Source organism: Eubalaena glacialis, chromosome 1, assembly GCF_028564815.1.
Source record: "Eubalaena glacialis isolate mEubGla1 chromosome 1, mEubGla1.1.hap2.+ XY, whole genome shotgun sequence".
Lineage (NCBI taxonomy): Eukaryota > Metazoa > Chordata > Mammalia > Artiodactyla > Balaenidae > Eubalaena > Eubalaena glacialis.
In genome coordinates, this window is record NC_083716.1 from 89,339,700 (window position 1) to 89,364,596 (window position 24,897).

The 24,897-nt window shown below is 44.6% G+C and overlaps 1 protein-coding gene across 8 annotated transcripts in view; it reads right to left on the reverse strand.

Moving 5' to 3' along the window:
• The window catches only part of DISC1 (DISC1 scaffold protein), a 362,726-nt gene that overhangs the window by 304,539 nt on the left and 33,290 nt on the right, over positions 1-24,897 (reverse strand). The window lies entirely within an intron of this gene.

Genomic DNA, 24,897 nt, shown 5'->3' on the forward strand with positions numbered 1-24,897 from the left:
AAAGCAGAAAGATCGCTGCCAGGGGCCAGAGGCAGGCAGTGGGCTGGAGGGGCAGGGGGAGTTAGTGTTCGGTGGGGACAGAGCTTCAGTTCGGGGATATGAGAAGGTTGTGGAGATGGATGGTGGTGACAGCTGTACAACACTGTGACTGTACCTAATGCCACTGAACTGTACACTTACAAATGGTTAAGACGGGAATTCTATTTTATATGTATTTTACCACAACAACAAAAAAAAAAATTAAATAGACCAAATGGCATCACCATGCTCTCTGGTCCCAAGGAGATCCGTCCTTTCCCTCAGGGCTCTCGCGCCTGCACCAATGCGGCGGTCAGCACAGAGCTGCAGGGGCTCAGGACAGGGCGAAGGGAGGCCTAGAAGGACTAACTCTCCTCTGCCTGTAAAACTGGCAAAACAGTTTTTAAAGAACAAGGAATCCAAAAGGAAGTAGAGAGAACGCTGAATTCTGGCTTCAGTTACCAAAGGAAAACAATCCAGCAATTTCATATCTTGAGAACGAAGTCCTGTGACATCTATACTGTCTTTTGGCTTAAAGAGACTTTTAACTAATTTTTTTATACAAGTCCAATCACCCAAATAACCCTTCTGAAGTTAAAAAGCAATGCTAAGTGGAAAATAATTTGCTTGAAATTTCATTTCTTTTCAAATGCCTCTGGGCCCTTGGGCCTGAGTAGCCCTTCGTAAAGCCACTCAACTAAGGGTCCGAAGTCTCCCCAGGCCAGGTCCAGCTGTCAAGCCAAGCAGTTCCCCGAGGGGAGCCCGTGTTCCTGGGGGTGGGAGGAGTTTCTGGTAAGACGCTGTCGGGCCACAGTGAGAGGCAGCGGTTGGGAATGGGGGTGGCCCAGCCTCTGAACCCAGCTGTGTGCCAGACATGCCCCACTTCGGGTGTGAGCCTTCCAGAGGGTGGCCCCAGAAACAAAGACTGTCACACACTATCCATCCTCACACTCCAGAGAGGGCGGAGGAGCTGACAGAGTGGGATCCGGAGGGCGCCTCTGGAATGAGCTAGAACGATTAGAAGAAACCCAGATGGGGCACACAGCTGCTCTGAAATCTCTAGGGAAGACCCCAGTTCCCCATCACCAAAGTCCCCCTTTCCACTTTTTTTAAATTTTTATTTTTTGAGGAAGTTTATGATGTCCCTCCGGCCAGAAACCAATTATTACTTATATATCCTGCCTGCAATCTGACCTGAAATCCAAGCCCTGCCTTCACACCCGGCATTTAAGAAAGGGTTATGATACATTCAGAGCTTGAGAGGAAGATTCCTTCCTGACACCTTGCTGCAGTCAGCTCTGGGAACAGTGGTTCGAGGGTACAGGAAGTCAATCATGGCAAGACCAGGGAAGGCCCAGAAACCAGCCGTATCCTTTGTTCTTTGTAAAACCCAGGGATGGCTCCATTCTGCCCATCTGGCCCCAGAAAGGCTGGGGTGGAGACAAAGCTTCAGGCAACCTTCTCCATCCCGTGCAGCCCACGCTCCATAACAGGTTCTAGGGAGGGGAGCGCAGGTGTCTTACTTCCTCCCCATCGTGCAGACCTGCAGGTCCCTGTTGATGTGGGATCCCCACTCCACCCCCATCCAGCCCAGTGAGCTCTGAGATTGAAGGGAAGTGAAAGACAGGGGCTTCGACTAAACCCAGGTGTCAAAGGGCTTCCATATACAGTCTGGATAAGGTACCCAGGAGTGTCTGCTTACATAACTTATGGGAAAAATTGGAGAAAGCCAATGTTACCAGCCAGGTCAGCAAGAATCCTGTCTGCCCTGCCTCTAACGCTCTCCCTTCATCCCTCCAAATCCCTCCCATCCTCTAGCCCCTTCCCCATCAACTACTTCGTCCAGATCACCCAGCTCCCAGGCCTTCACCACGAGGCCACATCACTCCTCTCCCCAATTTATTAACACCCAGCACTGTCAGTTATCTTCTTTGCTGTATATAAATTGTCCCCAACTTATGCTACTTATAAGTTTCCTGAAGTCCTTACAATTCCCCCCGAAAATCCTAGTATACAGAGAAGGCATCAATATATGCCGGACAGATCATACTCATTTTTGAATAGGAAATCTCAAATATGCAATTTAAAAAAAAAAATGATACTCATGAATTTACTCAGAAGATCTTAAAACCAAGCCCCAAAGTTAAAATCTACACAAAATGCTCATGTGGGCTTGGGCAAGTCCCTCAGTGACTCTAAGGCCCCGTGGGGAAAGCACATCTGCCTTCTGAAGGGTAAACACAGGGACTCAGAGGCCGCTGCTGGGGACGCATAAAATAGTTAGAGAAAAGCAAACACACCACCACTTTACAAAATGTGACCTGGGTATAAATGTACAGTGGAAACATGAATGACTTTATTGTTTGCATGGAAGGAATTTTAATCCTGTTTGTCACGGTCAGGGCATACACTTTTATAAAACGTTCAGATGAACCAAAGGTTCTGAGTCATAAAGAAAGCACACATCCCTGTGGATTAACTTGTTTTCCAAGAACCAGAACCCAATCAGATGCACTAAGCTCAAACACTTGACTGAGCGGCTGAGCAACTGAGCCCAAGTTCCTCTTCCTCGGATAGTTCAGAGAGCACCTGGGGATTCGGAAGTGCCTTCGGGTCACTGTAATACGCATCTCGCGAGCAAGACGAGTGCAGGTGCGAAATAAATCAAGCTTCACCACGTTTCCCTTTTAACGGTGCGATCCACGTCAACACAACCGGTCCTCGTTGAACACGGGATGCTGGGTGGGGGTGCAGACAAGGGCAGGACACCGCCCCCGCCCCCAGACTGCTTACGATCCAGCAAGGGATGTAAGTCGTGCCCAAAAGTTGTCGCGGATGGAATGGCTACTCAACCACAGAGGAAGGAGAATTCAATCTGAAGTTAAATGAGTGGGGTCACTTAGTTGTCTCAGTCGGTTAACCTGACATTTCTCTGACCTTCAGCAAAGCAGAGGACTCCCTGAGCCCCAGAGTGTTCCCCAATGTATGTGCCACCCCAAAACTCACCTCCTGGGGTTGAAGGGGAGGATGGCGTGAACGCGGACCATGCCAGGGGGGCTCAGGATGACTCTGACAACCAACTTGGGCCCGAGAGCTCCCCGTCAGCCTGACCAGAACTTTCTTGCTTGTGAGACCTCCTTCCTTCCATCCCGGGCTGCTCGGCAGGCTCTCCTGCCCCCTCCCTTATCCTTCAGAGGCATCTCCCTCAACCTCTCCCATGTCTCTGGAACTTCCCTGGCGGTCCAGCGGTTGAAACTGTGAGCTTTCACTGCAGGGGGCACGGGTTCGATCCCAGGTCAGGGAACTAAGATCCCACATGCCGCAGGGAAGCACAGCCAAAAACAATTAATTAATTAATTGATTGATTAATTAATTAATTAGATAAAAACAAAAAACCTCTCCCATGTCTCGCCCCCTCTCGGCATCTGCCTCTCGGAGGACCCAAACCCTGTCCTAGAGGGAGCACGGTGAGTGATCACAGGGGCCCTGCCCTCCTGGGGTTGGCCATCCTGGGGGCGGGGCAGGGGGCAGGTGGCCATCACGCAACCACATGGATGAACACGGATGGGGAAGATGAAGGACAGATCGGTGGTGGCCAGCCACAGGGGACAGGGCCCCTGGCTCTGTCAAGCGGGGTCTTGGAGTGGCATTTGGCTGAGACCTGACAGGTGAGCGGGAGGTATAGGGAGGTCCCGGGGGAGGCTGCTGGGAACAGTCTGAGAGAGGAAGGAACGGGGCTGGAGGGACAGGTGGGGGACACTGGTGACGGGCAGGGGACAGAATGGAGCCAGACACTGCAGTGCCTGTGGGCTGCATCGGGACTGGGTCTTTGCCCCAAGAGCGATGGGAGGCCTTTGGAGAGAGACAGGATCCCATGTGCATGTTTTAAGAGATCCCTCTGTGGAGAACCGACCAGACGGGAGCAAGAAAGGACACAAGGAGAGCAGTCAGGACGCACCAAACCGAGGGCAAAAACAAGCCTGCAGCACACACAGAGGAGAGGTGCCCTCCTGACATCTGTGTCCTTCTCTGCTCCACACACCACATCCATCCCAGGTCTCTTACGTGACAACAAGCAAGGAGCCCACTGTCTTCTGAGCATTATAGGCACACCGCCTACCCTCCAACACCCTCCCCCGACAAACATTTAGACACAGAAATACTTCAGGGCCAAATGAGTGATAATATCAATCTTTCTACAGAGAACCCCTTCCAGAAGCATCCTAACTAGTTACCCAGATGCCTACATTTTTGAAAACATCCCTTAGGTCTGCAATGTCTTTCTTTTTCTTTGTCATCTTCCACTATTACGCTCATGTCCATATAAAATACCCCCATATCCAACACAAGCCCGCCCCATCTTCGAGAACCTAAGCCTCAGTCGGGGCTAAAACTAGAGTCCAACAGGAAGTATGTTTTCAACAGCACCATCTATGGGCAGGTAGGACCAGGGTGTGTGTGCGTGTGTGTGTGTGTGTACTCGTGGGTGCACACATGCCTGAGTGTCATAAAAAGACACATGCAAGCATGTGCATACATACACAAATATTTATAGGAATATAGATATATAGACAGAGACAGGGAATGTCACACAAGGGAGGAGTCCTCCCCGCCCCCTCCCTTCCAAATCTGCCCCCAAAACCAGCCGGTAATCGCTACAGAATCGTGCATCGGGCTTGCCGACATCTCGAATTCACAAGCTGACACTCTCCATCCCCTTGAAAGGCAGGCTGTTCCCCAGACATGATAACTCATCAGCTGCCCTGGGCGAGCAGAGCCCCTTTACCCTGATCTAGCATCACCGTCATCTTCCAAGCCGCGTGCGCTGCAGGTACACACGCCAACAGGTGTGCAGGCTCGGGGCCCCTGTAAGAGCAAAGCTCTGTCTGTTCTCCCGTCAGCCTCCTGGTCACCCAAAGACCAGGAGCTTTGACTCCGGGGCTGCTGACATCACTTATAACAGTCTCGCTGCTGGAAGGGCTGAATTGCGATTTAATTGGCTACAGTGTCAGCCCTGAGTCAATGAAACTGAACAAACTCTTCTGCTTGGAACACAGGACACAACGATGTGCTAAAAGTATGAAGAAAAGCAAAAGCATGACAAACAACAGCATAAACTGGTCGGGGGAGGGGAACAGGATGCTGGAGGGATTTCAAGGGTAATATTCCACTTCTCAGGCTGGGTGGTGGTTACACGGGTGCCGACTGGGTTACCATTCTCCAACGGTATATGCAAGCCTATGTATAATTATACAGCAGACACATATATATAAGTTTTATAACTGTGAGATATTCTATGCCAGTTTTTCAAAGCTGCGGTCCCTGCACGAAGGCAGGAATACCCAGAAGCAGACACAGACCAGCCTGTGAGCAACCCCATACGGGAGGCGGGGGAAGGCTCAGGGAGGAGGTGCCCCTCGAGGTGAACTGAAAGGATGAGGCTACAGAAGCCAAAAAGGAGGGGGAGGCCATGGCGGGTGGAACGAACAGCAAGTACTCGGGAACGGAGGTGTGACAGCGTGAAGAAGGAGGTCAGGATGGCTGGGAGCAGGCAGGGCGAGGCCACTGGGGAAGAGGGACCAGAAGGCTGTGTGCAGGCCCGGAGGGCTTCCAGGTGGAGGCGGGACGAGGCAGGGCCCTGCGCTGGAGAGAAGAGGGTTGGAAGCTCGCCGTGTGCGAGCAGAATAGGCAGGAGAGCGGACGATGCCATCTAGGGAGGAATTCTGGAAGAAGAGGAGGGCTCAGGAAAGAAAGAACCAGAAGGGACCCAAGGAAGCCATTGGTGATTCCAGGAGGTGTTGGGTGAGGGACATGCAGCCCCTGTGTCCAGCCCCGCTCACGGTCACCACCATCCTCGGCTTTAGCTCTGCAGCTGAAACGCTGAAACTTTGGATCCGTGGTTCCCAAACAAGGCTGCACATTAGAGTCACTTTTAAATGTCATCTTTTGAACATTCCACAGTCCAGGCCACACCCCAGGCGGATGACGTCACACAGGTGGGGAGGGGGACTCAGACCTGGGTCCTGGGGACGCTCCCCTGCTGACTCCACGGGCAGCAGGGCTGGGAGCCTCTGCTTTAGGGGGGGAGTCCCGTGGAACCTCCTAGCACACTTGGAGTTCAAGCCCATCATAAACTTAACATTCACAGCACTGCAGACCGTGTCTCTCTGCAGAATCTTCCTCTTTTGTTTCTAGAAATGTGGCTATAGCTGCCGACTGCTACACGTGGACAAAGTCTGCTCTGTATGTAAAACTTGTCCCCATACGTCTGTTCTAACTCTTCTCCCCACACAGGGTTTCCGCTTTCGATCAGACAATGGGAGCCCTGGGTCCCACGACGTGACCGCCCATGAGGAAGAGGCGGGAGGCCGGCGGCTCCGGGCACTGTCTCAGTTCCCCATTCTGCAGTCTCCTGATCTCCTGACTCAGGGCCCCAACGTGGCTCAACATTCAGCCCACTTTGGTGTTCAAGGGTCACAACCCACACACGCAACATGCAGTGTGGGATCCTGGATTGGATACAGGAACAACAAAAGGAGACTGGTGGGTGAAACTCGAATAAAATCTGTAGTTTAGGTCATTGTACCAATGTTAATTTTTTAGTTTGAATGACCCTACCATGACCCTACCATGATTTTATATATATATAAAATCATACATATAAAGCTTTTAGCATGGGGAAGCTGGATGAAGGGAACTCTGTATTATCTTTGCAACTTTTCTATAAATCTGTAAGTATTCCAAAATAAAAAGTTTATTTAAAAAGCACATACGCACACACACACACGATTTATGGACCTGTATTTTGCAGTAGGAAACGGTATGGGCTCTGGAGACAGATTACCTGAGTTTAAAATTTAGCTCTGCCACTTCTGAGTGAGTGCTATTGGGTTACTTGCCTCTCTGCTGCTTGCATTGTCTGGTCTGTCACCTGGGACTCTACCTCATGGCATTGCTGGGAGGGTAGAGAAGGTTATGAATTTGTTTACCGTGCCTGGCACAGAGTAACCATTCAAAAACTATCTTTATTTGCAATTCAGGCATAGAGCAAAGACAAGAATATCATCCTAAAACCAAGGCACCTGGACATGGCCACCTGTCCAAGGCACCTGGACCATGGCCACCATGGCAGAGTTCAAGGCAAAGCTAAACCTAAGCAGCCTCAGCTCTGACTGTAAGCTGTTTTCTGTACTGAGGAGGCTCCTGGGGGCCAACATGCACACACACACACACACACACACACACACACGGCACCCAGCGTGGTGCCTCTGGACACTCAACCCATGCTCTGTTGTTAGCCAATACCTGCCCAACTCTCTGATCCAATTTCCTGAGTTGTTTTCTTTCCTGTTTACCCCTGGATCTCCTTCCTCCACTTGAAACAGGTAGTTGAGGAATTTAGCAGTTAGAGACTCATAAACCCCATGAAAGGGCTTGCTCTGAAATCACTGAGCAGCCTCTCTCCGCGGTGCTATTAATTCTCATAAACGATTGTCTTTTTCTTTCCTTGTAAAGTGCTACTCAAAATCTGAACCCCCTCAAGAGTGCTGTTAGCTACAGATGGGTGTCTCTAATGAATTTTTAAACTGCTGCCCTAATAAAATATGGATGAACCAGAAGGAACCCTCTCTGTAGCTGTTATTTCAAAACAACTTAAGTTTCTGCTCTTATTTTTGCAGCAAAAAGCTGCAAGCTCTCACATCCACCCTAACAAAAGAGAGCTAGTCATCTATAAGGTTCACAGTTACCTTCTTAATGCCGTATATTTTATGCATGGGCTTATTTTCAAAGCTTTCTAAATGCCCCACTTTGCATGCCAAATTTGAGATGTGTTTATTAAAAAATGATCTTAAGTTGTCAGTACTTCACACATAAGTAGTACCCTAGGGACCAGACTGTCTTTCAAGGAAGTCCCTACTTGGCACTAAATTTTTATAATACTCAGAATTTAAGCCCACATCAAAGGTTTGTGCCACTTTAAATGCCTGACCTTAAAAATGATACAATTATCGCATTGCAAATGTCTGCTCTATGATCCTACTAGAAAACAAGAGGAAATTTGGGGGGTGGGTTTTCTACATTCCAATATCGGATCTTGGTGTACTGGTGTGAAGAAATAAGACAGAAACTGGCATTAAACAATTCCTATGTTATAAAGATGCTCTAAGCAGCTATGAGCATGGGGGTGGGTACTGAGGGTGACCTGTCACTTAACTGGTCTCAGATGTAAGGAAACATTTTATAACAGAGTATGATTGTCTTTTGTCTACACTTGAGGATTCTTCCTTCATAAAACTTTTCCGGTCTCACTTCAGATTGAGATACTACATATAGCTTCCAAGTTTTAAGAGGCCATCTCTCCATCCAGAAAGCTCAAATCTTTCCAATTGATTCAAACACCATTAGTGTTTTGAGTTGATGAAAACTCGGCATAGGCTAGACTGGAGTTAACCTTTGCACCACCTACAAAGAAGGGGTTTGTTGAAACAGTCCTACTTTCTGGAAGATGACCGTGGGGAATACTTGGGATGTTTAAGAGAGCAAACTGTTTCCAAGTACCCATCTCCATTCATACAGCGCAAACTAATTATACAGAAATCTTGCCTCTTCTTGCCTTTATAGTGCCTCTTCACTCTGGAATCATCTTGAACAAAGCAATACATTTCACTGTTAAGAATAGTTCTCCACGGATGCTTTGATGCTTAAATATCTGAAGTGCACTTTGGTTATATCAACACGTTTCCACACTGTGGAAAGCAACTAAACATCCTCAGTAAATTCCTTTTGAAAGCTTTTGTTCTCAAAGTGGCATATTGAGTGATTTTTTTTTTTATGAAAATGAGATGCTAGTATCTTCACCAGCCACTACGATCAGGAGGGTATCACATAAACTCTCAGATCAGGACCATCTGCCAGAGAAGGCAAAGACCTGGAGGTGCTGGCCGCCCCCCTGAGGGCTGGCATTCACAGTATGGTGACGACACACTCAGATATCACAGCCGGGCCCAGGCCAGCACTGAGCTAGGTCACCGGGGAAAATCAGTCCTGCAGCCCAGGCTTCCCAGGGAGGTGCGTGTGCGTCGAGGGATGCAATGTCCCGGCGGGCGCACGTGGGAATTCAAGCCACCCGCAGGGACCGGGCCCTACAAGCAACCATCTCTAGAAAAGAAACTAAGGCTCAGCATCCCAGGGGTGACAGGACTTGAAGGAAGCAGAATGACCTTCTCAAGAGAGTCTGAACCTACCTCTGCCCCTCGGAGCTCCTTGGCTTGTCAAAGTAAACCTTCTCCGAGCTCGGCTTTCTCCCCTGGGGAGTGTTAAAAATCTCCTCCTTGCAAGTGGGGAGCCCTAGCATCTTTCTTCAGATTAGACCCATACAGTGTGTGAGATGTCAGTTTTGTATTCCAGTCCTGCCTTCCTGAGACTGTAGTCAAGTCACCTTGACGGCACAGTGTCTACAGACAAGCCCTGCGTTACCTCCAGAGATGACTAATCTCATCTGTCAGGTATGAGATCACCAGCTCAAGACTCAGAGAGAGGGTCTGGCACCACAAACAAGAGCTGGATTCTGTTGGCTCCCATCTGAGGGATCCAAGAAAGTTACTTAGCCCTTCTGTGCCTCAGTTTACTTGTGTATGAAATGGGCATAACCCCCATCCCTTGAAGGACTGTTCTAAGGATACGGTAAAATCACTAACAGGTATTTTCGAAAGCCCATCAGAGCTTATGATAAGCGGTGACATGGGCTGAGAAAATTAGCTTCTTTCCCCAAGTTCTTCTGGGCACCTAAGTAATCTAATAACATCTTACAATTTTCCTGGATAGCGTTATTCAATATTATCCAACAGTCTGCTTCAGAGTTAGTTTTGTGTTAGGTTTTTTTTTTTTTTTCCTCTTCCTATCTTCCTAATAGGGTCTACCCTATTAGGAAAGAGAAAATAAATGGGTGACCATAAAAGCACAGAAGTCCATGGAGATTTCCAAACTATCAGAAAAATATCAGACAAACTGTAAGCAATTTCTGACAAATAGAAGAAACTCCTGAGGATTTTAGTTGATCTATATTTTCTCCTAGAGCTACAGAAATCCTTGCCACGTACATGCCTCAACCAGCCATTGCTTTAAAAATCTTCTCATTTTCCTTAAGGAAACGGTCAAGGGAAAGAATGACATTTCACACTTTTTTCGAAACACTCAGAATCAAGTGTTTTGTCTCCCTCTCTCTCTTTATTTACCTTTTTGGTCTTTAGGCTATTTTTCTCAACTTCCAGCAATATCAAAAGGCCAATTCCTTTTTTCAAAAACATGTTTAATAAGAAAAACAAACTAGATGACTCTGTTTTTCTCTAGAATGGGTTTTAAAACTTGAGTTAACTCTTGCTAAGGGAATAGAGCTTCCTCTGTACACAGCCTATTTTGAAACAAATGAGGCAATCCTGGGTAATAAACTGGCTTTAGTTCACTTATTATACTAAAGGAATGTGAAAATGAGATCGGGCAATGGCTGAGGTATTCTTTGAGAAATCTGGGAGAACAGGAGAAGGTCAACAGACTGGAAACACACAAGCATCCTGCCGGGTTCTAAAAAGGGAAACAGATCGTTCCTGCAAATTGAAGCCCAGCGATTGTAGATCAATGAGCAGGACACAGATACCAGATGAGCTGCCGAAGATCAGTAACAGGGTTGTTTGTGAGCGCTTACTAATGGAGAGAGCCTACATGGGTTTATTAACAGTAAATCATGTCCAGGACTTCCCTGGTGGCGCAGTGGTTAAGAATCTGCCTGCCAATGCAGGGGACACGGGTTCGAGCCATGGTCGGGGAAGATCCCACATGCCACGGAGCAACTAAGACCGCGCACCACAACTATGGAGCCTGTGCTCTAGAGCCCGCAAGCCACAACTACTGAGCCTCTGTGCCACAACTACTGAAGCCTGCACGCCTAGAGCCCGTGCTCTGCAACAAGAGAAGCCACCGCAATGAGAAGCCCACACACCACAACAAAGAGTAGCCCCCGCTCACCGCAACTAGAGAAAGCCCGCGTGCAGCAACGAAGACCCAACGCAGCCAAAAATAAATAAATAAAATAAATAAATTTCTTTTTAAAAAAAGACAGTAGAGAGAGATCAGCCAAGACGACGAGGTAGAAGGACCCTGAGCTCACCTTCTCTCACGGGCACACCAAAATCACAGCTACTTACAGGACAACCATCGATGAAAAAGACCAAACCTACCAGAAAAGCTCTTCCACAACTAAAGACATAAAGAAGGAACCACAACAAGACAGCTATGGAAGGGCGGACTCGCGATATACTCAGGTCCCCCCGGGTGGGCGACACACAAGCTGGAGAATAATTACGACTGCAGAGGTTCTCCCAAAGGAGTGAGGGGTCTGAGCCCCACGTCAGGCTCCCAAGCCCGAGGGTCCTGCACCAGGAAGATAAGCCTCCAGAGCATTTGGCTTTGAAAGGCCAGCAGGGCATACTTTCCGGAGTCCCAGAGGGCTGAGGGAATAGAGACTCCGCTCTTAAAGGGTTCACACAAAATCTCGCATGCTCTGAGTCCCAGGGCAGAAGCCGTGAATTGAGGGGAGCCTGGGTCAGACCTACCTGCTGATCTCGGAGAGTCTCCTGGAGAGGCAGGAGACAACTGCAGCTCACCCTGGGGACATAGACACCGGTGGCAGGTGTTTGGGGGAGCTCATTCTACCACGTGGACACTGGGTTGGCAAGGGCCACTGTGGAATCCTCCCTCCAGCTATTAGCCCCAGGACCCAGCCCTGCCCTGGCCCAACAGCCTGTAGGCGCCAGTGCTGGGGTGCCTCAGGTCAAGCAACTAATTGGGTGGGGACACAGCCCTGCTTACCAGCAGACAGGCTGCCTTAAGACTCCCTGAGCCCACAGACCCCTCTGGACATGGCCCTGTCCACCAGAAGGCCCAGGACCCAGCCCCACCCACCAGTGAGCAGGCACCCACCAGCCCCAGGGAGCCTGCTCTAGCCTCCAGAGCAGCCTTACCCACCAGGGGCAGACACCAGACGCAAGAAAACCCCAGTCCCAGAGCCTGCGGAAACAGCCCGCCCACCGGCAGGCCAGATCCTACACTGGAACAGGCTGGGCCCTGGCCCTGCCCACTAGCATGACACCCCAGACCCTGCACCCAACTTTGCAGTAACTGGCCCCCAAACACCAGCAATCCAACACCCCCTCAGGGACTCCTGGGCCCTTCAGTCAGACTCAAGACTAGCTCTGCCTACCCGCAGACCAGCACCAACCCCAGGACCTGGCTTCACCCACCAATGAAGGGACAACAGCCCCGGAGTCTCCAGGACCCTGACTCTGCCCATCAGTGAGCCAGCACTGGCCCTGGGCCCCCAGGGTTTGGCAGTCAGCCACCCCATGACTGGCCCCTGCCAACCAGTGGTCTGCCACCTCCACACAAGGCAGGACCTGGCAACCAACCAGATTGGGGGCCAACCAAGCCTGCCAGACCACCCACATAGCTCCCCACAACAGAAGGACCCAAGAAGCCCTCATACAGGGAACCCCTAGAGCATACAGCTTGGGTGACAAGAGGGGAGTGTGTTGCTGGGACACATGGGATATCTCCTACAGCAGGCCACTTCTCCAAGGTTGGGAAACATAACCAACCTACCAGATGCACAAAAATAAAAACAGCAAGTTAGGGAAAATAAGGCAACAGAGGAACATGTTCCATAAAAGATAAAAGCCCAGAAGAAGCACGAAGTGAAGTGGAGATAGGCAATCTACCCAAGAGTTCAGGGTAATGATCGTAAAGATGATCAAAGAACTTGGGAGAAGACTGGATTCACAGAGTGAGAAGTTAGAAGTTTTTAACAGAGTCAAAGTATAAAGAACAACCAAGCAGGAATGAAGAATACAGTAACTGAAATGAAAAATATACTAGAAGGAATCAACAGTATACTAAAAGATACAGAAGAATGGATAAGTGAGCTGGAAGACAGAGTAGTGGGAATTACTGAGGCTGAACAGAAAAAAAGAAAAAAGAATGAAAAGAAATGAGGACGGTTTAAGAGAACTCTGGGACAACATCAAGCACACTAACATTCACATTATAGAAGTCCCAGAAGGAGAAGAGAGAGAGAAAGGACCTGAGAAAATATTTGAAGACATAATAACTGAAAACTTCCCTAACCTGGAAAAAGAAAAAGTCACCCAAGTCCAGGAAGCACAGAGACCTTCCATTCAGGATGAATCCCAAAGAGGAACACACCAAGACACACTGTACTTTAAATGGCAAAAATTAAACATAAAGAGAGAATATTAAAAGCAGCAAGGGAAAAGCAACAAATAATATACAAGGGAACTCCCATAAAGCTATCAGCTGATTTTTCAGCAGAAACTCTACAGACCAGAAGGAAGTGGCATGATATATTTAAAGTGATGAAAGGGAAAAATCTACAACCAAAAATACTCTACCCAGCAAGGCTCTCATTCAGATCTGATGGAGAGATCAAAAGCTTTACAGACAAGAAAACGCTAAAAGACTTCAGCACCACCAAACCAGCTTTACAAGAAATGTTAAAGGAACTTCTCTAAGTTAAAAAGAAAAGGTCACAACTAGAAACATGAACATTACAAAACAAAAAAGCTCATCAGTAAAGGCAAACATACAGTAAAGGTACGAAATCATTCACGCACAAAGCTAGTAGGAAGATTAAAAGACAAAAGTAGTAAAATCATCCATATCCACAATAAGCAGTTAAGGGATACAAAAAACTATTCAATGTAAAACATGATATTAAAAACAGTAACCTGGGCTTCCCTGGTGGTGCAGTGGTTGAGAGTCTGCCTGCCAATGCAGGGGACACGGGTTCGAGCCCTGGTCTGGGAGGATCCCACATGCCGCGGAGCGACTGGGCCCGTGAGCCACAATTGCTGAGCCTGCGCGTCTGGAGCCTGTGCTCCGCAACAAGAGAGGCCGCGATAGTGAGAGGCCCGATAGTGAGAGGTCCGCACACCGCGATGAAGAGTGGCCCCCGCCTGCCGCAACTGGAGAGAGCCCTCGCACAGAGACGGGGACCCAACACAGCCATAAATAAATAAATAATAATAATTTTAAAAATGCTAAAAAAAAAAGAGATCCTGTTTATTGATGATGAAACATGAAATAAAGGAATGTGTCATTTAAAGTTACAAAGCAACCAGTGTACGTACAAAAATAGCAATAAAACTATATTAGAAAAAAAAAAAAAAGTAACCTTAGCAGAAACTAACACACTATTATAAAGCAATTATACTCCAATGAAGATGTTTAAAAAAAAAAAGTAACCATGATGGAAGGAGAGTACAAATGCAAAGTTGTTAAAAAGCAGTTGAAATTAAGAGATCAGGAACTTAAAACAATTATATATATATATATATATATAAAATTATATATATGTATAATATAAAAATCATGGTAACCACAAACCAAAAACCTATAATAAATACATACACAAAAAAGAAAGAGGAATACAAACATAATACTAAAGATAGCTATCAAACCATAAGAAAACAAAAGAAGAAGAAAGGAGCAAAAAATATCTACAAAAACAACCCCATACATATCAATAATTACCTTAAATGTAAATGGACTAAATGCTGCAATCCAAAGACATAGAGTTGCTGAATGGATACAAAAACAAGACTTGTATGTATGCTGCCTACAAGACACTCACTTCAGATCTAAAGACACACACAGACACACAGTGAAGGAATGGAAATGCAAATGGAAATGGAATGAAAATTTCATGCAAATGGAAATCAAAAGAAAGCCAGGGTAGCAATACCTATGTCAGACAAAATAGACTTTAGAATAAAGACTGTTACAAGAGACAAAGAAAGACATTACATAATGATCAAGGGATCAATCCAAGAGAAGATATAACAATTGTAAATATACATGTACATAGGAGCATCTAAATACATGAAGCAAATATTAATGGACATACAGGGAGAAATCAACAGTAACACAGTGGTAGTAGGAGACTTTAACACCCCACTTACACGAATGGTCAGATCATCCAGACAGAAAATCAATAAGGAAACACCAGCCTTAAAATACACATTAGAGGGGCTTCCCTGGTGGTGCAGTGGTTGAGAATCTGCCTGCCAATGCAGGGGACACCGGTTCAAGCCCTGGTCTGGGAGGATCCCACATGCCGCGGAGCAACTAGGCCCGTGAGCCACAACTACTGAGCCTGCGTGTCTGGCGCCTGCGCTCTGCAACAAGAGAGGCCGTGATAGCGAGAGGCCCACGCACCACGATGAAGAGTGGCCCCCGCTTACCGCAACTAGAGAAAGCCCTCGCACAGAAACGAAGACCCAACACAGCCAAAAATAAATAAATAAATAAATAAAATAAAAATAAAGGAATTCCTTTAAAAAAAAAATACACATTAGGCCAGATGGACTTAAATATATAGAAAACATTCCATCCAAAAGCAGCAGAATACACATTCTTTTCAAGTGCACATGGAATATTCCCCAGGGTAGATCACATGCTGGTCACAAAACAAGCCTTGGTAAATATAAGAAAACTGAAATCACATCAAGCATCTTTTCCAACCACAATGTTATGAGACTAGAAATCAACTACAAGAAAAAAAAACTGCAAAAAACACAAACACATGGAGGCTAAACAATATGCTACTAAACATACCCCAGGAATGCAAGGATTCTTCAATATATGCAAAGCAATCAATGTGATACACCATATTAACAAACTGAAGGGTAAAAGCCATATGATAATCTCAATAGATGCAGGAAAATCTTTCAACAAAATTCAACACTCATTTATGATAAAACTCTCCAGAAAGTAGGCATAGAGGGAACCTACCTCAACATAATAAAAGCCATATATGACAAACCCACAGCAAACATCATTCTCAATGGTGAAAAACTGAATGCATTTCCTCTAAGATCAGGAACAAGACAAGGTTGCCCACTTTCACACTATTATTCAACATAGTTTTGGAAGTTTTAGCCATGGCAATCAGAGAAGAAAAAGAAATAAAAGGAATACAAACTGGAAAAGAAGAAGAAAAACTGTCACTGTTTGCAGATGACATGATACTATACATAGAAAATCCTAAAGATGCTACCAGAAAACTACTAGAGCTAATCAATGAATTTGGTAAAGCAGCAGGATACAAAATTAATGCACAGTAATCGCTTGCATTCCTATACACTAATGATGAAAAATCTGAAAGAGAAATTAAGGAAACACTCCCATTTACCATTGCAACAAAAAGAATAAAATACCTAGGAATAAACCTACCTAAGGAGACAAAAGACCTGTATGCAGAAAACTATAAAACACTGATGAAAGAAATTAAAGACGATACAAACAGATGGAGAGATATACCATGCTCTTGGATTGGAAGAATCAACATTGTGAAAATGACTATACTACCCAAAGCAATCTACAGATTCAATGCAATCCCTATCAAACTACCAATGGCAATTTTCACAGAACTAGAACAAAAAAATTCACAATTTGTATAGAAACACAAAAGACCCTGAATAGCCAAAGCAATCTTGAGAAAGAAAAATGGAGCTGGAGGAATCGGGCTCCCTGACTTCAGACTATACTACAAAGCTACAGTAATCAAGACAGTATGGTACTGGCACAAAAAAAGAAATATAGATAAATGGAACAGGATAGAAAGCCCAGAGACAAACACATGCACATATGGTCACCTTATCTTTGATAAAGGAGGCAAGAACATACAATGGAGAAAAGACAGCCCTTCAATAAGTGGTGCTGGGAAAACTGGGCAGATACATGAAAAAGAATGAAATTAGAACACTCCCTAACACCATACACAAAAATAAACTCAAAATGGATTAAAGACCTAAATGTAAGGCCAGACACTATCAAACTCTTAGAGGAAAACATAGGAAGAACACTCTATGACATAAATCACAGCAAGATCCCTTTTGACCCACCTCCTAGAGAAATGGAAATAAAAACAAAAATAAACAAATGGGATCTAATGAAACTTAAAACCTTTTGCACAGCAAAGGAAACCATAAACAAGACAAAAAGACAACCCTCAGACTGGGAGAAAATATTTGCTAACAAAGCAACAGACAAAGGATTAATCTCCAATATATACAAGCAGCTCATGCAGCTCAATATCAAAAAACAAATAACCCAATCTAAAAATGGGCAGAAGACCTAAATAGACATTTCTCCAAAGAAGATATACAGATTGCCAACAGACACATGAAAGGATGCTCAACATCACTAATCATTAGAGAAATGCAAATCAAAACTCCAATTAGGTATCACCTCACACCGGTCAGAATGGCCATCATCAAAAAATCTGCAAACAATAAATGCTGGAGAGGGTGTGGAGAAAAGGGAACCCTCTTGCACTGTTGGTGGGAATGTAAATTGATACATCCACTATGGAGAACATTATGGAGGTTCCTTAAAAAACTAAAAATAGAACTACCATATGACCCAGCAATCCCATTACTGGGCATATACCCTGAGAAAACCATAATTCAAAAAGACACATGTACTACAATATTCATTTTAGCACTATTTACAATACCCAGGACATGGAAGCAACCTAAGTGTCCATCGACAGATGAATGGATAAAGAAGATGTGGTACATATATACAATGGAATATTACTCAGCCATAAAAAGAAATGAAATTGAGCTATTTGTAGTGAGATGGATGGAACTAGAGTCTGTCATACAGAGTGAAGTAAGTCAGAAAGAGAAAAACAAATACCGTATGCTAACACATATATACGGAATCTAAAAAAAAAAAAAGGTTCTGATGAACCTAGGGGCAGGACAGGAATAAAGAGGTAGACATAGAGAATGGACTTGAGGACATGGGAGGGGGAAGGGTAAACTGGGACGAAGTGAGAGAGTAGCATTGACATATATACACTACCAAATGTAAAATAGATAGCTAGTGGGAAGCAGTTGCATAGCACAGGGAGATCAGCTCGGTACTTTGTGACCACCTAGAGGGGTGGGATAGGGAGGGTGGGAGGGAGAGGCAAGAGGGAGGGGATATGGGGATATATGTATACATATAGCTGATTCATTTTGTTATACAGCAGAAACTAACAACATTGTAAAGCAGTTATACTCCAATAAAGATGTTGAAAATAAATAAATAAATAAAAACCAAAAAGAAAGACATTGATTAAAAAACAACTCTTCTGGAAAAAAAAAAAGAAAGAAATCTGTTGCATTTCTGTATACTAACAATGAACTATCAGAAAGAGAAATTAAGGAATCAATCCCATTTATAATAACATCAAAAAGAATAAAATACCTGGGGACAAACCTACCTAAGGAGGTAAAAGACCTGTACTTGGAAAACTATAGGACACTGATGAAAGAAATTGAAGATGACACAAACAGATGGAAAGATATATCGTGTTCATGGATTGGAAGAATTAATATTGTTAAAATGACCATACTACCAAGGCAATCTACAGACTCATTGCAATCCCTAGCAAAATACTAAGGGCATTTTTCACAGAACTAGAACAAATAATTTTAAAATTTGTATGGAGACACAGAAGACCAAATAGCTAAAACAACCTTGAAAAAGAAGAATAGAGCTGGAGGAATCAGGCTCCCTGACTTCAAACTACACTACAAAGCTACAGTAATCAAAACAGTATGGTACTGGCCTAAAACCAGACCCATAGATCAATGGAACAGAATAGCCCAGATATAAACTCAAATATCTATGGTCAAGACAAAAGAGGCAAGGATATACAATGGATATGGTGCTAAGAAAACTGGACAGCTACATGTAAAAGAATAAAATGAGAACATTCTCTAACACCATATACAGAAATAAACACAAAATGGATTAAAGACCTAAATGTAAGACCAGAAACCATAAAACTCCTAGAAGAAAATATAGGCAGAACACTCCTTGACAAAAATCATAGCAGTATTTTTTTGTATCTGTCCCCTAAAGCAAGGAAATAAAAGCAAAAATAAACAAATGGGACCTAATTAAACTTAAAAGCTTTTGCACAGCAGAGGAAACCAACAACAATATGAAAAGACAACATACTGAATGGGAGAAGATATTTGAAAATGATATGACTGATAAGGAGTTAATATACAAAATATATAAACAGCTCATGCAACTCAACATCAAAAAAATAAACAATCCAATTAAAAAACAGGCATAGGACCTGAATAGACATTTTTTCCAAAGAAGACATACAGATGGTCAACAGGCACATGAAAAGATGCTCAACACTGTTAATCATCAGAGAAATGCTAATTAAAACCACAATGAGATATCACCTTACACTTATTAGAATGGTTATCATCAAAAAGAACACAAATAACAAATGTTGGTGAGGATGTGGAGAAAAGGAGGCCCTCAAACACTGTTGGTGGGAATGTAAATTGGTTCGGCCACTATGGAAAACAGTATGGAGCCTTCTCAAAAAACTAAAAATAGAACTACCATATAACCCAGCAATTCCCGTACTGGATATCTATCTGAAAAAAACAAAAACGTTAATTTGAAAAGATACAGGCACCCCAGTGTTCATAGCAGCATTATTTACAATTTCCAAGATGTGGAAGCAACCTAAGTATCCATCAACAGACTAATGGATAAAGACGATGTGGTACCTATATACAATGGAATCCTATTCAGCCATAAAAAAGAATGAAATTTTGCCACTTACAACAACATGGATGAACTTGGGGGGTATTATGCTAAGTGAAATAAGTCAGAGAAAGACAAATACTATGTGTAATTTATACATGGAATCTAAAAAAATAAAACAAACTAGTGAATATAACAAAAAAGAAACAGACTCACAGATACAGAGAACAAACTAGTGGTCACTAGTGGAAGAGGGAGGAAGGAGGGGCAAGACAGGGGTAGAGGTTTAAGAGGTACAAACTACTATGTATAAAATAAATAAGCTACAAGGATATACACAACACAGGGAATACAGCCAATCCTTATGATAACTTTAAATGGAGTATAACTGTTGAAAATTGTGAATCACTATGTTGTACACCTGAAACTTACATAATATTGTACATCAATTATACCTCAATTTTTTAATATTTAAAAAAAAGAAAAAGACAGTAGCATCTACTGAGGACTCTACTATATGTCAGGGATGGTAAATCAGGGGACAGGTGGTAGACGTAAATATCTGGATTTTACCCAAAAGATCTGAAAAGGCCTCTCCCGATTTTCCGGTTTACAAGTAGAGTCTGGAGACAGGACAGGTAGAAGAGGCACGTGGGTTCACAGCTGGTGATTAACAGTTCCAGGCCAACGGATGGATGGCTCACTAGAGAGAGGGTCCCAGCTCCCTGACGCAGGGCTCTTTCCTTTGCCCTATCCTCTTCAACATGATGGGTAAGAGCGTTAAGATTGAAAAATGTTTCCAAAGGGATAAGACTCATGTAACTGTTATACGCTATGACAAAGAAAAATAATTCAACTAAACAACGGAAAGAAAAGGGAGAGGACTATAATATACCTGCCGTACACTCACAACTACAAGTGTAACTGAGCAGGACCCTGTGAAGCCCTCCCAAGACAAACCCCTCCCCCATATCCTCTGCTGTAGCTCCTCTCTGAAGTACCCAGATAACAGTACCTCATGCATATTTCCTGAGTTTTTTAGATGCTAAAACCACCACCAAATGGAAGAAATTCACTACCTGATGATGATGATGAGCACGTAGCCCCCAGACCTTCTGCGCCTAAGGATTGATCACCATCAACCAATCAGAGAACTGTGAACGAGCTGATCACATATCCCGGGATGCCCCTCCCTCACCTTGCCTTTAAAAATGCTCTGCAGAAACCCTTCAGGAGCTCAGGGTTTTAGAGCACCAGCTACCCATCCTTACAATAAACTCTACACTTTCCTTCACCCCAACCTGGTGTCAGGAGATTGGCTTTACTGCGTGCCAGTGAGTAAACCCAACTTTGGTTCAGTAACACCAGGACCAGGGAAATCCAGCTCACGGGGAAAAGATGTCACACGGGGGGGCCAACGGAACAAGGAAGGACCCTTAAGGATGGAAGGATGGAAGACAAGACAAGGACAAGCCCTCCACCAGAAAGCCTCTGAAGGAGGCACAGCAATGGTGCACACGGGCCTCTACCATTCTCCATCATGGTAGCATCTCTAAGGATGCAGGCAATGCCACACAGGTCCTTCTAGGAACCCTCAGCCACCTCAAGAGACCTACTAGCTGAGGAAACTTTGACAGTAAACGTGTGTATGAAGGAAAAGTTTATAAAATTATATATATATATATATATATATATATATATATATATATATATAAAATTATAAAATAAACTATTTTCTTGGGGTCAAAAATCAACCTACAACTGTTTTCACATGAAATCTTCCTTTTTACCTAGATTCTTGTCTCTGAGAATTAACATTAATGACCAGAGAGGCCCCAGAGCAAGGCCACTCTGAGAAGTGTGCTAGGGTGGGGTTGTGGGCACAGGCAGGCAGAGGAACCCCAGGGCCCAGCAATCAGCCAAAGGGAAAACAGATGTGTCATTTTTGCAAAACACACCAAGACAGTGCCACACTCTGGGGCCAGGAGGAGCCCAGTGACCCGCGGGCAGGATACACAGAGACGCGTGTGAATCTACGCAAAGTCCACATTAGCTGCGTGCAGAGTATCAAGGTCCTCAGCTTTTCATTATCAATAACATATTTTAAAGAGAGATATTCTTTCCATACACTTATAATTGGAACTCTCTAATCGGCTTTGTTTGAAATCCACCAATCCAGAGATTATCTTTGTGGGCACATTTTCAATTATACAACTAATCCTGGGAAAGGGCCAGATGGGGTTGAAACCAGGGGTGAGTCTGGATGGGGGTGGAGGTGGGGTGGAAACAAAGGGACGTCGGGGACACCACACAAATCCTCACTCCATGTAGGAGATGAGTTTCAAGGTTATTTTTGGCATGTTTTCTGTCATCAGGTTTTGTCATTACATTGGCTGTAAGTCCATTTAAAGATGCTCTTAAGCAGAAGCATATATACACAGCTGCAAAGATACAAAGCTATTTTTCTCATAACATCCTTCCATTCTTAGCATAGTTCTGGGTGCTCTACACACCCCACAAGTGCTCCAATAAGCCACAAAGAGCAGTTCTGACGACATCTCAGGTCTGAAACTGCATACCTGGGTCAGACCCAGCCTGATGATGGGACATAAAGAAAACCCGTTTTTCCCTGCACTTCAGTTTTTCTTTTTGTTTAAATAAGATAGGACATGAGAAAACACACGTAAACTGTAAAGTGTTTTGAAACACTTTAGAAATCAAAGTGTTTCATTTCATTTAGAAATGAAAAGTTTTCCTAATGCTATTTTCTAAGATTGATAGCCCTGTCTTATCCCAATAGCTTATGGATCAAACATTATTATCCTAACAGCCTGGTTACTGCCCACGATATTCCATCCCCACTACCACCTTCTCCCCACCCAAATTATCAGGCTTTATGGTACACACAACAGATGTGGTCTAGAAAGCAACTCAGAATGCAAGACACATGAAAATAACATCAAAAACCAGCTTGATGAATTCAACATCATCTGATCCAACATTCACTGAGCATCTGCTAAGTGCCAGGCACATGCTAAGTTCTTCACATATTTCATGTCATTTAATCCTCACCAAAACCTAATAAGGTCAGGATTATTATCACCCCATTTTATTTTTTTTATAAATTTATTTATTTTTTATTATTTATTTTTGGCTGTGCATGGGCTTTCTCTAGTTGCAGCGAGCGGGGGCTACTCTTTGTTGCGGTGCACAGGCTTCTCATTGCGGTGGCTTCTCTTGTTGTGGAGCACAGGCTCTAGGCCCGCAGGCTTCAGTAGTTGTGGCACGCGGGCTCAGTAGTTGTGGCTCGCGGGCTCTAGAGCGCGGGCTCTAGAGCGCGGGCTCAGTAGTTGTGGCGCAAGGGCTTAGTTGTTCCGTGGCATGTGGGATCTTCCGGACCAGGGCTCGAACCCGTGTCCCCTGCATTGGCAGGTGGATTCTTAACCACTGCGCCACCAGGGAAGTCCTATCACCCCATTTTAAAAATAAGATCACTTATGGAAGAGAAGAAATTTGTCCAAAGTCACACAGCTGGTTAATGCTGAAGCCAGGACTGGCAAGTCTGGCCTCCACTCAACCTCAACCCCATCCTGCAGGCCACAGGCCCTGACTCTGGAATGAGAGTCTGAGGTACGAACAGATCTCTTAGAGCCGGGACTGGACCCCAAGGAGTGTATATGGCCTGTTTCACATTTGCTAACACTCAGATGTGATCCCCAAAGCAGACGTGCTCAGTGATATTCACTGATTGCATGTAAAATATTCCAGAATAAGGAGATTGCTAAGAGCTCTAAGAGAAAGAGCACCCAGCAATAATGTCCAAATGTAACTACCTTGCAGGACTTATAAAGTCCTTTATACAAAAGTTTCCCACCTGAAAATGTGCCAGAGTCAATTTGGTTTAAAGCAGAGGCTCCCAAGGAAAGGTCCTCCCCAGGGAACAGCATCAGGTTTCATCTGATGGCCACACAAAATCTATCAGTTACACAAAAGGGAAGGGAACCTCTGGAGAGGGTGACCAGGTCAAGCTGGAGTTAGAAACTGCCCCAAAAGGGGCTGTTGGGTGAGTCGAGCTCTCACAGTAAGGTGACAGCACACCAGAGATGGGTTGGGAGTAGTGAAGCACTAAAGCTGTGGGTTATTTAATTTGTTATAATTAGAACATACTTAAGTCCATATTACTGTCACTCATATTCAGTTATCTTTCTTGAACGGGAAAGGAAGGGACAGAATTAAAGCTGGTGAAATGATCCTGGGGTCAGCCCCCCGGAGAACCCCGCCCATGAGTCACTCTCACTCATGGCTTGAGGGAGGAAAGAGACCGGGTGCCTTTGCTCCAAAGTAGCTGGGATTGAGTGTGTCCTGGGGGTCACTTGCATCAAATCACCCAGAAGACCTTTGAAAATGCAGGAAACACTTCGGGGCCTTTCCCCAGCCCTCCTGAACCAGAATCCCTACGGCAGGAAATCTAGGAACTTGTGCTTTTCACAAGTGCCCAAGGCACTCACTTAGCACAATAACCCCAAGGCAGCATCTATAAGAACTTCTGAGATTGAAGGGAAGCTTTCCAAGAGGTAGAAATTTTCAAAGGGCAAAAATAAACAGACGGGAAATAACTTGGAATAAGTACAAAGGGATCATGAAGCAATAAGAAAAATGTCAAAAGACTAAAAGCCAGAAGGATTTATACCTTCTGTAAATATGCTAAGAACAGCAAAAAAGGTGTGCTTCAAATAAACCAACCAATCAGCCAACAAACAAACCAGGACAAGAAAGTCAAACCGACAGGGACAGGCCCACTAGTTAGGGGACAAGGGTAACAGATAAGAGAGAAGACAGGGTAGGATTACACAGCTCCAAGTTTCAGCCTCATCTCTATTAAAGAAAGTGATCTTCAGAGTGGAAAGGATAGTGGTAGCATAATTCAGGAGGAAGTGAAGCTCAAGAGAGGCGAAAAGATAGAAAGAGAACACCCTACCCCTTCAAGTGAGTTCATGTCCCCAAATAAGGTCAGATAAATTATGATCCAGCACTAAAGGAACTCACGGACATGACCACAGAAATGTACTCATGGGCTTTGAGAAATCCTGGGCCTACCAAGGACAAGTGTTCTGGTTCCAAGAAGGAAAAAAGTAGAATCTAAGAGCCATAGATTGGTCAGCCAGATATATATCCTATAATAGATACAATTCTAAATGAATGCCTAAACAAACATGTTATGAGCAAAGAAATCCAGCA